At 37.6% G+C, this 15,022-nt stretch overlaps 1 long non-coding RNA gene across 1 annotated transcript; it reads right to left on the bottom strand.

Moving 5' to 3' along the window:
* Positions 1-710: 710 nt before the first annotated feature.
* Positions 711-1,921, bottom strand: LOC129925649 (uncharacterized). Its single transcript, XR_008777335.1, has 2 exons — positions 1,183-1,921; positions 711-1,049 (listed from the first exon to the last, which is right to left on the bottom strand). It is a non-coding gene; the product is annotated as an uncharacterized LOC129925649 (long non-coding RNA).
* Between the last annotated feature and the right edge of the window lie 13,101 nt (positions 1,922-15,022).

The raw sequence follows: 15,022 nt of genomic DNA, 5'->3' as shown, positions 1-15,022 counted from the left end.
AGATTCGTATACAATTACATAAACTCTGTCGCCACATTTGACTTTTCTGTTTTAAAACGTCATCTTTTCATCTGGAAAGGGGAAATGGCGGTAGAGTGAAAACGTTAATCCTCGCTCCTATTTATAATTTCTGCTCATGATTGTATTTGGCATTAAAGAATACGGGGTGGGGCGACTCGATAAAAGAATTTAATTTATAGCATATATAAATTATATAAGTGACAATTTGTTTAAACTTTGTAATTTCTTAACTAAAATACAAAAAGAAAAAAGTATTGGTTTGTCTGATGGGCGGAAGGGGATTGCATGTATCGCCCCTCCCACCTTTTTCATTAATGATAAAATGTGCTTTCTGTTGAGATAAAGTTAGGTTAGGTCTGCTAGTTGTGTTGTGTGCTCTATGGAGGAATGTTGGAGTTGAGGTTTTGTTTTGCAGAAGTTGAAGGTTATAGGCATTTGCTACATCCTCTATTTCTTTGCTTTGCTTGTTGTAGTATGTGTGAGCAGGTCAGGCAGGCGCGAGTGGGAGGGCCTATTCTTACTGCTGCTCAACATTTATTCATTTATAACAGTAGGCAGGTGGTAGCTCTACTGGGTGGGCCCAATCTGTGCACCTCGGTCTGCGACCAAGGGGCTAGAGTCGCCTAAGCAACCAGACAGCACAATTAGACTAAACTAAACTAAACTAAAAGGAAACAAACTAAACTAGATTTATAAAACAAAATATAAATACACTTTATTCACAACAAACTTACAAAGCAATAAAAATATAGATGAATACAAAAAAAGATAAACTTTACAGAAACAACTAAATAAACTTAGAAATAAGCAACTAATCAACCAGACTTTACCACTACCAACACTAATAAGAAACCCAAATGTCTAACTATCTTTACTAGATTACACCTAAAAATACCAACACTAAACACAACAGTACAGCAGACAGCTTAACTGTGGCAATAATATACTAATAAAGGCAGCTAGGCAGTGGAAATAATGACAGTACTACCGCACAGTTAGGCAGTAGACGTAACGACAGGAATTATAGCCTGCAATTACAAATACATAAAACATAAGACATAATAACAAAATAATAATGAATTAGATCTAGACTAACACATCCAAAATAATACAGACATAAGGTAATATTCACTACCAGCCTGTAGCTAATGAAAGCAATACCGGAGTAAAAGTTAATGTCTATGCCACAACACCAGTTGGGCTAGACAACAATAACAAATCTAGATTTGTCTTAACAAAGCCGCCATCATGGAGCCTTGAGTAGGACGCAGCCATCTTCTACATTAAAAATTAAAATCGGCAACATGCTAACTTAATGGAGTGGTTATCCTAGCAATAAGATATTAATAAAAATACATAGGGGACATAAAAGATTTACACATGGACAAACAATAAGGGGATCATTAAGGATGACGCAAGGGGGTGACGCTACTCAAGTTTACGGAACATCCGGTTCTATCAGAGGTAATCATGGCTAATTAACTAGCCAGTGATGTCACTCTACTAATCACTACTAATCAGTCTACATCTAGACTATAACAGTAGATGTAGGAATAACTAATACAAATATAAACTAAAGAAGTAAAAATAAAAACATTTTCCAACTTACAGGCGGTCCCAGCTGAAATTACACTACACACAATTAACTTTACACAGGCAATACTGTCAGCACTGACCACTGGTCAAGACAAAAGAGGGCTCAACGTGGTTCCGGAGCTAGCTATAACTGGTCAGCGCGAACATATCGGAGAGCATGACGTCACGCTAATTACCTAAAACTAAACTGGACTACTGATTTCCCTAATTTGTACCTAGCCGTACGCTATAATAAAATCTAGAAAATTACTAAAGACACGGACTACACCACATTATATACCAAATTAAACAGCATAAAAAAGAGAACCTTAAAATTTAATCTTAAAAAAATACAAAAAGGAAGAAGAAAGATATTTATGTTCTAAACTCGTACAGGGACCCTAAACAGCTTCTAGACTTGCACTTAGACTGAAATTAGAAAATAACTACTAACCTAACCTAAGCGCTAAAGACAAAAATACGTAGAACTAATCAGGGACAAAGAAATGGAAACAGTGCCAACAGCTCTAAGGCTAGTTAACTATTTTTAAAACTACTTTTCCTCTACGAGTAAAACACAAATAACAGAAAAAGACTAAAACTAGCAGAAGTTATAAATAGCGGAAACTACAAACACACAGCACTGACCTATGCAAGAAGAAAAGACACTAAATTAAATTATTCTAGCCTGGCCTATATAAAGTAAACAGATCGAAATACAGATAAAAATAGATAACAAATAGAATCGGGGTCGCACGCTCACATATGGGTAGCCTAGGGAGGGTGTGTGTGCATTAAAGTCACCAGCTATTATTGTCCTTGTGTAGTGTGGCAATTTTATGTCGATTTCTGCTGTTGAAGATGGAAGGTAGTAGAAGTTTTTGTAGTGTATTTGGTTCCTCAACACAAAGAAGTATTTCTTGCATGTCGAGATCTGTAGTGTTCTGTACGTGTTTTACTGTTGCTTAAGTGCCGTTTCTAATGAGGGTCATAATTCCCTAACATTTGGTGCAAAGGCATCTGTACTGTGTGTAGCCTGTGATATTTATTTTTTTCTTGGGCAGTGCGCTATGTGTGTATCTTGCTTCTTGAGTTTTGTTGGAGCTCTGTTATCTTGTTTTGTATTTTGGCAGCATAGGGGCCTCATCCATTAAAAATACATCCACTTCCGCTAACTGAGCAGCTTTCATTGATCCTGGCTTTATGTTTGAAACTGATTCAGGTGTAAGGGGTACCAAATGTTTTGTGTGAGTTGCGTCCATTAGGCAAAAGACTTGAGGCTAGTCCCGTAAATGCCAAACATTTCACATTGAAATTTCGACCACGTAGAATATAAAAAATAGTCTTGCACACAAACGTTTTTCCATTGCCCCCAGGTCCATCAATAAAAAAACATCTTGGTCCAGAGTTATGACTTGTGACAGCATCAAGAATGGTATTCACTAGGTCAAGCTGTTTCCATTTTAGGAGTCCATACAACCATTCCCCTTCTAGTATTGAGCAGTCGTTGTTATGCATATCCACATTTAAATCTTATTGACAAAGTCCATGTTGTTCATGCCAAAGTATTGACACAATACTAAAAATTATGTGACTTCAGTATTTAATTTGGAGGCGATAATTCGATATGCATGATTTATCGCGTCTTCAACTCGGCCACCTATGCGTTCTATTTCTAGAAGAAAATCCTGAGCCAGATCTGCTTTGAACATTTCCCAAAGTCTTTTTGGATTTTCTGGAGATCCAAATATTAAAATCTGTGTAAATAGTGTTCTCATTGCTCTAGGTGTTTTTGACATTGCCGATTCCTGCAGACCATGACTGTTGGTCATCCTAGGCAAGCCATCGAGCCAGACACGCTTGCTTGAACGTGGCATGTCTGATACCATTAAATTTAAGAAGGTCGTCAAAATGTGACGTGGTACAAAAGCTACCTGAGATGGTATAATTCTGGCTGGGCAACAAAATTAACGCTGTGGATACGACCAATAACATTGATTTGTCGAAGCTTTTCAACCCATTCACTCTGCCTTCCAATCCATTTAAAATGCTCGAGCATCTTCCAAAAAGAGTGCTAAAAAATTTCTTTACCCTTTCCAGAGAGACGGTTAGCTTCTTCGTTTGGCTTCTTGATAGAATTAGTTTTGAAATAAGACTCCAATGTGGATCCATTAAAGCCAGTATCCGCCAGATCTTCTTGCACATAAATGCCAGCAAGCCTCCGGTGATGTGATGCACCGCCCTTCAATGTAAGTGTTGTGACGAACCTCGTGTATGACTTGTATGAGTGGCTCATTAGATATCTAGGGGATGATTATTTTTGAGTTGCAACACACTGGTCCATCAGAGATAAATCGGGAGCAGACATGCAACAAGACAAACAATGGAGAAAGATACACATGTTGTAAAATTAAAGAATATTTATTTACATAAATGTACAAGTTATAATAAAATAAAGGGGGGGGGGTGCATCTAACTCGTTAGCAATATTGTATCATCATACTAAGCACTTAATTAGAGAGTATGTCACTTTTGTCCTCTGAACTTAGCTGGTTGTCCTACTGATGTCGCAGCTGGCTGTATTCCTGGCTGGAGGTCTTGCCGCTGGAGGTGGCGCTCTAGCGGGTAGAGGGTCGCCGGTGATTCAGTCCTAGTGAAGTCTCAATCCAAAGTTCTGATTTCTGTAGTGGGCACAGTAGGGCGGGTGGCCAGCTACCGTGGGCACAAGTGCGCTGCGGGCAGAGATGATCTGCCGTGGGCAGCGTCGTTATCAGGAGTAAGGAGCAGTAAGTTGGGTAGATTTGGCGAAGCTATGACGTCTCGCACAGACACGTGGTCTATAGGAACGTCATGCCTAATAGGTTGACAAGTGGATTGTCGAATAGGCAGGCAAGTAGAGCCGATAGCGCCAATTAGGTTGACTAGTGGTGACCTGTATTGCTGAATAGCACCTAAGAGGCAAGCGAACCTAAAAGGTAGTAGGTAGATCCAAATAGGCAGTTGAGTAGTGTCAAGTAGGCAGGATTACTGAATAGCAAATAGGCAGACACCTGAGGGAGGCTGCGGATAAACAAAGACAAGTTAGGACATGTCTCTCATGCATCTTCTCGGTGCCCTCAAATGAGGTGCATTCGTCAGATTGATAAAATTGCTTTTGAGTACATTAAGGAGATGATGACAAATGGGATTTGGAAAATAGATGGTTGAATATAAAGTGTACACAGTGATAAGAGAGAGCAATTTCAATTAAACAACATAAGTGAAAGGAGAGGGGGGAGAAATGGACGATAGTTTACATACGGCCGTCGGCCATGAACAATGGAGCGAGCTTGAATGGAGAGTGTCCGTTCAAGGGGCTCAACTCTCGTCCAAGTAAAATGGTTAAAGGGGAGATAATTCATTACCCTTTTCTAAGCGCACTATTAGTGCGCTAGTAAAATTATCAAGGCGGTCAGCCGAGATAAAGGGAATAAAATAAAATGTACAAATATATACAAGGTTGCGTCAATGAGCAACGTAGCGATAATATTGTGGACATATTCAACAAATATATATGCAATGGTTATGTTTCCTACTTACGACAGTGAGAAATACACAATGCACACATTAAACATAAGTAAAATAAGTAAAATCCACATGATAGTATCCAGTAAGAAATATACACAAACTAATTAAGTCGAACTGTGATGAAGTTCGGCTTACCACCAGGTATTCCTCTAGAAGTGAGAATAAATGATTAGCTCAGACTCGACGGTGAGCGAGAAGGATGAATGATAGAGTGAGTCTAGCTCGCCTTAGTCTATCTTATAAAGGTTCGGAAAAGACGGGCGGAAACAGGAAAGGCGATAGACCAGTGCTTCTCAAACTTTTTTGTCTGCCGGCGCAGTAAAAAAACAACAAAATTTCGCGGCACAACACGAAGAACAACAGTTGTTTTATAATAAAATGAAAAAAGATTTTAGCTGTTTTAAGTATTACATTTAAAGTGAAGAGTGTGCCTTTTTTTTTAGAGCAAATGCGATCTAATCGAGGCTCCAGAGTCGACAAACAAACTCGCATTTCATCGTCTGTTGTAAGAAGTCTCTCTCTTTTCTTGGATTTGATTTCAGTCAGTGCTGAAAATCCAAACTCACAAAACCATGAAGATGCAAATGGAAGAATTATTTTGATTGCTTTTAAACTGATTGCAGGATATAACTTGTTGATTGAAATCCAAAAACACATCCAGGCTTTTCTCGGCAAAACTTGACTTAAGAACTGCATCGTTTTTTAAATCAATGAGCTGCTCTTCTTCTTCAGTTGTAAGATTTGTAGCTTCATTGTTTCCAAATGGATAGCTGACCCATACATACTCATTACTTCCAACTGTTGGAAAGTAATGTTGCAATGCTGACTGCAGGTGTGTCAAAGTGTCCATAATTTCGGGGGTGATTTCTTTATTGGAAGCACAATCATTGTAAGTAGGAAAGCAGTCGAAGACTCCTTTCGAGATCTTACTTTGCCACAAAGACAATTTTTTACCAAGTGACTTCAGTTTTGAGGATGCAGTGATGTCCTTGAAGACTTAAATTCAATGAATTTAATTTGTCAAATAAATCAGAGAGAAATGTCACTTTAACCCATCAGATCTCGTCATGAATAGAAAATCCAAAGTCTTTTTTTTTCAGCCTCCAAGAATGAAATCAGCTGAGCCTTGAGTTGGACGACACACTTTAACACTTTTCCCCTGGAGAGCCAACCAACGTTGGTGTGATACAGAAGACATTTGTAGTCTGACTCCATTGCTTCACAGAGCTGAGAGAAAAGTCAGGATGCAAGCGGTCGAGATTTGATAAAATTTACTTCAATCACTTAATCCAGAACATACATCAAATCTTTCGGCAAAGATTTGAAGGCTAGATCTTCTCTGTGGATCATGCAGTGAACAACTAATACATTTGGATTTTCTTGACGCACAAGAGTGACGAATCCCTGTCTATTTCCTTGCATGGAGGACAGCCATCGATGTAAACGCTAACACAGTTTTTCCAATGTAGTTTGAATAGCAAAATGTTTTCGTTCACCACTTTGAAAATATCTTCGCCTTTGGTAGTAGTTGGTAAGTCTTTCCAAAATAAGAATTCGTTGACACATATTTCATCCTTTCTGAACCGAATAAAAGCTAGCAGCTGGGCTTTGTCGCTAACGTCAGTGGATTCATCAACTTGAAGAGACAACAGCAGAGACACTTCATCGTCAATCACGTCGAAGTGTTCGCAGATTTGATCTTGTAAATCTGACGAGAAGTCTTCAATTCTGCTCGAGATAGTATCATTTGACAAAGGAACCTTTTTAACTTTTTCGGCGGCATCGGGTGCAAGGATAGATTCAACAACTATTGCTAAAGCTGGTGCAATGACTGATTAAGCGTCCTTTTGTGCTTTCTTGAGTTTTGCTAATAACTGACCAACCTTGTAACTTGCAATCAATCCCTTTTCTAGCAGCTTTAGGTAGTTCGTGCTGATGTTTTCAAAGTATTCCTTCGGTTGCGCTTTTACAGCTGGATGTTTTGTTTCCAAATGTCTCTTCAATTTGCTTGGAACAAGCGCCTCATTCGACAGAGTTGCATTGCAGATCAGACAGAATGGGAATGGAGCATCTACAGGTCCAGAAGATATGAAACCATATCCGATGTAATCGTCTTTGTACCTTCGTTTGGTTCCTTGCTTTTCATTTGACACTTTCGCAGTTTCATTTTTGCTAATGTATTTCTCCATGGATAACAATGAATAATGCTTAGTGATAATTTGTTATTATAAGCAAACACATAAACAATTTACATGAAACGCATCGCTTATTCTTATCGTTACCAGTTCAAGAACTGCTGTGCGTTTGCTAAGGCGCCTACATTTGAGTCATTATAATAATATAAGTATAGTGGACAATTCCATAACCTGAATAGCTAACATTCCTCTCCGTCAATATGGTGCGACCCACTACTATTACTGGTCGTTGCAAGTGGGGATGTCATCGCAACGTAAAATAAACATTTAATAGTAGGCAGACCTGTGTAACGCTACACGTGTGGCGTTCTGAAAATGCCCGCGACACATCTGCAAATCTTCGGCGGCACACAGTTTGAGAAAACTGCGATAGACTAAGAACTATCTCTCAGGTGGGTTAATCTGACTCGAGACGGAAGTCGCACCTTGGAATGTCACGAGGCGTGTTGACGCGAGTAATCGCCTTGATCAAAGAGAGACAAGGGTAGTATATTCCAGCCCAGGTGGTGTCGACTGTGAACATCAGACTTAGACATTGCCTATACCATGTAAGTGACTTGTTTATCTTTACCCGGGTCATTAATAAAAGATGCATGTGAGGGAGACCACTCTATTGAAACTCAATTGTATAGACATAGGCTGCTACTTTCCCAAAGATTTGTTTCTTGTACAATTCCTCAATAATGGTCTCAAACTTCAGCTTGGTTACTCTCGCAACGAGATCAGGACGATCTGCTGAATAACAAACCCTTCCTCGGTAACAATACGGGCAGCTTCTTTTATTTCAGGCCATTCCGGACTACATGTCATGGTTATAAAGAAGTCTGGTGAACCGAAGCGTCGTACTATAGCCATGGCGTCTTCAAATTGTTCAGTATCGTGTTGAGCCTGGGAAGGAGGATGGTAAAATGATGGTTTCACCAACAACTTGACTTGATCTATTGGATGCGGTCGCGTTCCACTCTAATAAATGTGTCAACCAGATACTGCTGGAACAGTCGGCCACCAAAATGTAGTGCGTTGAATTGTGTTTCACGTAGGTCAAGATCGCTTCGACTTTTTTTTAATTGGGAGATTTTTTGGTGAGTCCTTTGTGATAAGCAATACGGTATTGTGCCATTTCCAGTCTTGTTAGATGCTGCCGACTGGCATTAGGCTGTTGTAGCTTTAGGATAAAATAATGGATATGTGAAAGGCTCTGTTCGTTTGTCAGTGTTCTTTAAAGTAACTATTTCTTTGCCTCGATGATGTACAACCATTTCATTAGCTGGAATGCTTTGATCAGCATTCAGTTTCAGCACGGCACACACTTCATTGGATGAGGGAACATTATAGCGCCTGACATCAAAACCATCAGGATTAGTAAACAAAAGTCGAACATGTGAAGGTGCTATTCCTTTTGCTGATGCAAGTGGTCTAGTTTCTGTCTCAACTTCTCTCATCATTTTAAATGCTTGAGCGAAACAATTTACGGCGCGTATGATTTTCTCCAATCTATTTACTAAGTCTTGGTTGATGTCTGTCACGATCGTCAATGGTGTTGATGTCACAATCTAAGATGGTGCCAGATGTCACGATCAATCTTGATTGTGATATGCCGTCGCAATCAGACTTGAACTATATTGCACTATCAATGATCGTGATTGCCGAGGATCTTGAAATGATCTTTCGATAAGATGATCGTATAGAAGTAGGCAGATCTATGTTGATAATACGATCATACAGAATGTTGCCAATTGAATAGAGTATCATCTGGGTCTAGGAGTTACTACTTGACAAATATGATCTAAGTACGTTCTAAATTCAATGAAGAAACTTCTCTTCGTCCAAAACAATTACTTTAATTAATAACTTGAAAACACTATTCACAAATAGTTACAATGGTTAAAATGTACTTGAATTGAATCTACACAATAGTATATCTGAGTCTTGATACAAATAAAATATATAATCTCAATTTCACGTTACATACAAGTTAGATGTTAACACTACAACTTCCGAGACAAGACTTTAGTACATGTTTACACTAACACATTCCGTACAAGACTGGCCGGGTGCTACACGCTTCATCCGGGCTTCAGCTCGCAATCACGTGATCAACAACTTACCCCTCCCAGACCAACCAATCATTGCAGTCTAATGTACAACAATTAACTTTCGGAACCAATGGACTTCATTTAATTACATGCTTGTTTTTATTCCCAGCTATGTCAAGCTATGTCGGCAAACAACCTTAAACTGTTACCATATATGGTCATAGTGTACGTGACATATTACCCCCCGCTATCTTAAGCATTAGTATGGTAATAGAAATGCGTATAATACACAAAAAATTATTATGACATTACAACTCATTTGGTTAGTACTAATGTGAAAATGTGTACATGGAAAAATATATTGCATATGAAAAATTGACATAGAAAAAATGATGTATACATGACAATCTTCTGAATAATGATACTAAATGTAATAAAAATCTTATTATGTGTGAAGCAATGAAAAATTCCAATTATATGTCATGTATCTGTACCATTATAATAGGATATATGCAATAATAATGTACCTGAAATAAAATACCTGAAATAAAATACTCATGATTTAAAAATTAAGATGTCTGATGCATGTCATATGCAAAGATGCTGAAACATAATAAACAAAGGATCTTGAATGAGTGATCTTCCTCGGTGGATTGCTTGGCGCTAAAAAAAAATGCAACATACTGATATAGAGCTCCTGAGGAAAAAATGAGTAGACAAATTAATTAATTGATTTGATATAACTGGATATTGCTCTTCCTTAGCGAGTATGAATGAAAGTGAATCAAGTGACACTAAATATGTTATAGTACATATATAAAATGTAAGTGTGAAGTTCAGAACCCTTCTGAATTGCCGTCATGGATGTGTGTGCGCGTTTTCTAAACTTGAAGAAAAGGTCTTTCAGTTTATGAAGCTGTTGTCTTCATGTCGTATTAATCTTACAAATAATGTCTGATTGAACCGCGTTTGAGTTTGGAGAAAATAAGAACTGTCCGAAACCAAAACTCAATTTTCTGGTTGATGAACTTTGACGCTGTAGAACAATGGTAGCAGAATGCTTTGCGTTATAATGTTCAATAGAGCAATGACTGAATAGGTCTGAGTTCAATCGATCTATAAAGCTATGTTGAAGAAGTTCATTTGTTCCTTTCTGAAGAAAAGTTGCCCTTTGAGTGGACGGATGATGAAACTTGGTGTTGTCAATGTTGTTGCTTTCTGAGTTTCTTTCAAATTGCAGTACTGGAAATATTTCAGAAACACTGGTAAAGAAATCTGCATGGTCTGGAAACACTTTAGTGTTCTTCACTTTCTGTAGTGTTATGTCATCCAGAGTGATGACCTTGGGAATGTCAAATTGATTTGATGTTGATATATCATCCAGAGTGATGACCTTTGGAATGTCAATTTGATTTGATGCTGGTAATGAAACATCTATCTCAGGAATGGGTGTTGATGATGTTTCTTCTTCTTCCTCAGGAATAGTTGCTAAGCTTGTAAAATGTTCAACTTCTGCTTTGATGTCTTCACCATCTGTTTCATGGTAATGTTCAAACATATGAACATGAAATACTCTGGTAACCTTGTTGACATTGATTTCATAAGCCAGGTTGGAAATCTTTCTGGTGATGTGAAATGGATCTTGACATTTGTAGAACAGCTTGTTACTCCAATCTGGTAACAGTAATTTGACTTGATCTCCTTGAGCAAAATATCTTGATTTCATGTGTTCATGTAATATTCTTTGACTTCCAATGTTCATGGTTGTAATGGTTTCTTTAGTTGACTCACATTCTTTCAAATGAGGAATACTTGTATGAGTGGTAGAGTCAGATTGAACAGTTTCGCTTTGGTCTGGTATAGCCGAAGTTGATTGAATAAAAGTTTCTTTGTTATCTGCTTCTGGTTCTGGTTCATGAGACTTGTCTTGATTGTAGCAGAAATGTTCAATGAATACCATAGTATTTGATGCAGATGCAGTTTTATTCAAGTCTTGATGTATGAAGTCATCATCAGTGGTTAGGGATGGGAAAGTACTTGGTAGTGGTGGGCTTGTATTGTCAGGTAGGGATGGGCATGTAGTAACAGGAAGGGATGGATATTTAGTGGCAGGTAGGGATGGACATGTAGTAGGCAGTGATGTCCCTGTATTCTTGCTTGAGTCATGCTGCATAGATTCCTTGTTGTCGGTTCTGACTTTGTAGTCTGGTTCATTCTTTGTTTTGATTGATTTAGATTGCTTTTGACTTTGCTTCTTTTTAAAATTGTCTCTTTTACAACTTGTACAATTGTTAACATATTTCTTGACATCTTTTTTCAAGCTAGGCCAATAATATTCTTTGGCAATTCTCTTCTTAGTACTTGTTACACTCATATGTTTGGTGTAATGAAACTCATGCTTTGCTTCAATGATTTGTTTTCTGAACTTCTTTGGTACATATATTTGTTCAATTACATTGCACTTGTGAAAAGAAGTCTTCTTGAGAAATCCATCTTCAAAATATGCCGCACTGCATCCCAATGAAGCTTCCTGGTATAATAATGTTAATGTAGCATCATTCATTTGTTCAGCTTTGAATTCAGTATTTTTCAATTCTAATAATTCTCGTTTTAGTTCTTCTTGCCGTTTTCTGTCAAGTTCAATGTATTGTAAATCTGTTCTATGTTCATTCGTATCTTCTTGTAAAATATTTAGATCTATATCTTCTTTTGTTTCTTCTTGTCTCATGTAACATGTATCTTTTATGTCTTGTGACTTTGTGTCTTCATTTTTCTTTTCTACTTCTTCTGTATCATTTGACATGTCTAAATCTCCTTCTGATTCAATTCTCATTACTCTTGCATTGTGAAAATATTCCATAATATTCCATAGTCTCATTCTTTCGTCATAATCTGTTATGTTGCGATGAATTGCGTCTACTTGAGATTGATAACCTTTTAATTCTTCTACCAACTTGTGTAGTTTACGTTTTTCAACTTCGAGTTTTGCTTTCATATTGTCTTTTTTTCTCTGCTTCTTCTCTATCTGCTTGACGTTTCTGTGCTTCATATTGTCTTTGTTTTTCTGCTTCTTCTCTATCTGCTTGACGTTTCTGTGCTTCATATTCTCTTTGTCTTTCTGCTTCTTGTCTTTGTTTTTCTGCTTCTTCTCTATCTGCTTGGCGTTTCTTTGCTTCATGTTCTCTTTGTTTTTCTTCTTCTTGTCTTCGTTTTTCTTCTTCTTGTCTTCGTTTTTCTTCTTCTTGTCTTTGTTTTTCTTTCTCTTGTTCTATTTGACGATCTACCCAGGGCAGTATTTCATGTGGCGGTAATGCCAATGACTCCGCTATGTCAAGTAATTCAAACAATCTTTGTATATATGTCTTTGGAGACATGTTGATAAATATATACGAACTTGGAATGTACAAATATAATACCGTTTGGAATATAACAAATCAATGTTAGTTATGCCGTAACTGGCTATGAAGTATAACTTTGTTTTACAGTAGAAGCACTACTGGAGTCGTTGTAGGAAGTGTAGATTTGTTCAACCGTATCAGGTTATTGAAATAATGCTGAGCCGTACAAGGCTATGAACTTTTTCTCACTTGAGATTGTAGATCTAGTATAACTTGTAGTATTAAAGTCGTCGTTCTGTACGATTGACTTGATATCATTTAGTAGAAAAATGTCTACTTGATAGCTTATAGTGCCAGGTAATTGCTACTGGGCTTATCTATAGTAATAATGATGTCAGTTGAATGATACTTGATAGATTATAGTGCCAGGTAATTGCTACTGGGCTTATCTATAATACTAATGATGCCAGTTAAATGATACTGGGCTTATCTACTGTGTCAGTTGAATAATTCTGGGCTTATGTTATGCCAGAACTGGGCTTATGTTATGCCAGCTAAATATTACTGGGCTTATATATCGTGCCAGTTAAATAATATTGGTCTTATTGCCAATGCCAATACAATATAATAATATTAGATCTCGAGAGTTATAGTGATCGTAGATCTATATCTATGATAAGATAAGATATCGATAACCAAACTGACCTTTGAACACAGTAGAACTATTCTCAAGTTGAAGAAAATCGAAGTGTTGTAATTGACGAAGTTTCGAAAAATGTTTCCTCAGATCTTGAAAAAAATTTTTTTTTTTTGATGATCTTTTTGATGATCTTTTGATGACCTTGTGATGACCTTTATCGAGTGTCGGAGGTGCCAGATGTCAATATCATCTATGGTGTTGATGTCACAATCTAAGATGGTGCCAGATGTTACGATCAATCTTGATTGTGATATGCCGTCGCAATCAGACTTGAACTATATTGCACTATCAATGATCGTGATTGCCGAGGATCTTGAAATGATCTTTCGATAAGATGATCGTATAGAAGTAGACAGATCTATGTTGATAATACGATCATACAGAATGTTGCCAATTGATAAGAGGATCATCTAGATCTAGGAGTTACTACTTGACAAATATGATCTAAGTACGTTCTAAATTTAATGAAGAAACTTCTCTTCGTCCAAAACAATTACTTTAATTAATAACTTGAAAACACTATGGACAAATAGTTACAATGGTTAAAATGTACTTGAATTGAATCTACACAATAGTATATCTGAGTCTTGATACAAATAAAATATATATTCTCAATTTCACGTTACATACAAGTTAGATGTTAACACTACAACTTCCGAGACAAAACTTTAGTACATGTTTACACTAACACATTCCGTACAAGACTGGCCGGGGGCTACACGCTTCATCCGGGCTTCAGCTCGTAATCACGTGATCAACAACTTACCCCTCCCAGACCAACCAATCATTGCAGTCTAATGTACAACAATTAACTTTCGGAACCAATGGACTTCATTTAATTACATGCTTGGTTTTTTTTTCCCAGCTATGTCAAGCTATGTCGGCAAACAACCCGAAACTGTTACCATATATGGTCATAGTGTACGTGACAATGTCATTATTGTATGGATGTTGCATTCTTTCATTCACAGCATCGTCGGGATCCAGAAAGTAGAGCTGACCATATTGTGGTCTTTCGTAGTCACCAATTTATTTTATGATAAATCATCCCTGCTGCGATGAAACTATAAATTCGTGGCTATTAATTGTCCTGTCGTCACCCACATTAAATGATGACAATGAAAAGCATGAATTTAAATTTCGTATCTTCTTCGTATCTTTTTATGAAATTCCTGTGCCAAAGGGTGCTGACCTAAAAACAGATGAACTAATTCGTTTGGAAAGATAGGAGCTTCCAGAGAAATTCGACCATGTAAACAGCAGTCCCCGAAGGAGTCTCTGTTAACTTTGTTGCCAACTCTTTCCTCTGGGAAATGTATCGCCTGGCAATGTATGCATGTAATTGTAAAGGGGTCCAAGGATTTATAGTTAACATTTGAGTTGAATGCGCTCTTGTACGTTTGTACTTTAGTTTTCTCCAAAGCTGCTCTTCGTCTTGCGTCACGCCGTCTTTGTTCTTCCAAACGTTGGTCCTCTTTTATCTTCGTTTCTGCAGATAACCTTAGTGTTGCCCGCTGTCACATTTCTTCAAGTCTCTCGTTGCGTTGAGTAGGCGTTTCATTATTTGTTCGTTGTAAAGCACGATTTTGC

Source organism: Biomphalaria glabrata, chromosome 4 (assembly GCF_947242115.1).
Source record: "Biomphalaria glabrata chromosome 4, xgBioGlab47.1, whole genome shotgun sequence".
NCBI classification, from domain to species: domain Eukaryota; kingdom Metazoa; phylum Mollusca; class Gastropoda; family Planorbidae; genus Biomphalaria; species Biomphalaria glabrata.
Note: the sequence above shows the minus strand (reverse complement) of the source record. Positions and strands in the feature narration are given on the sequence as shown.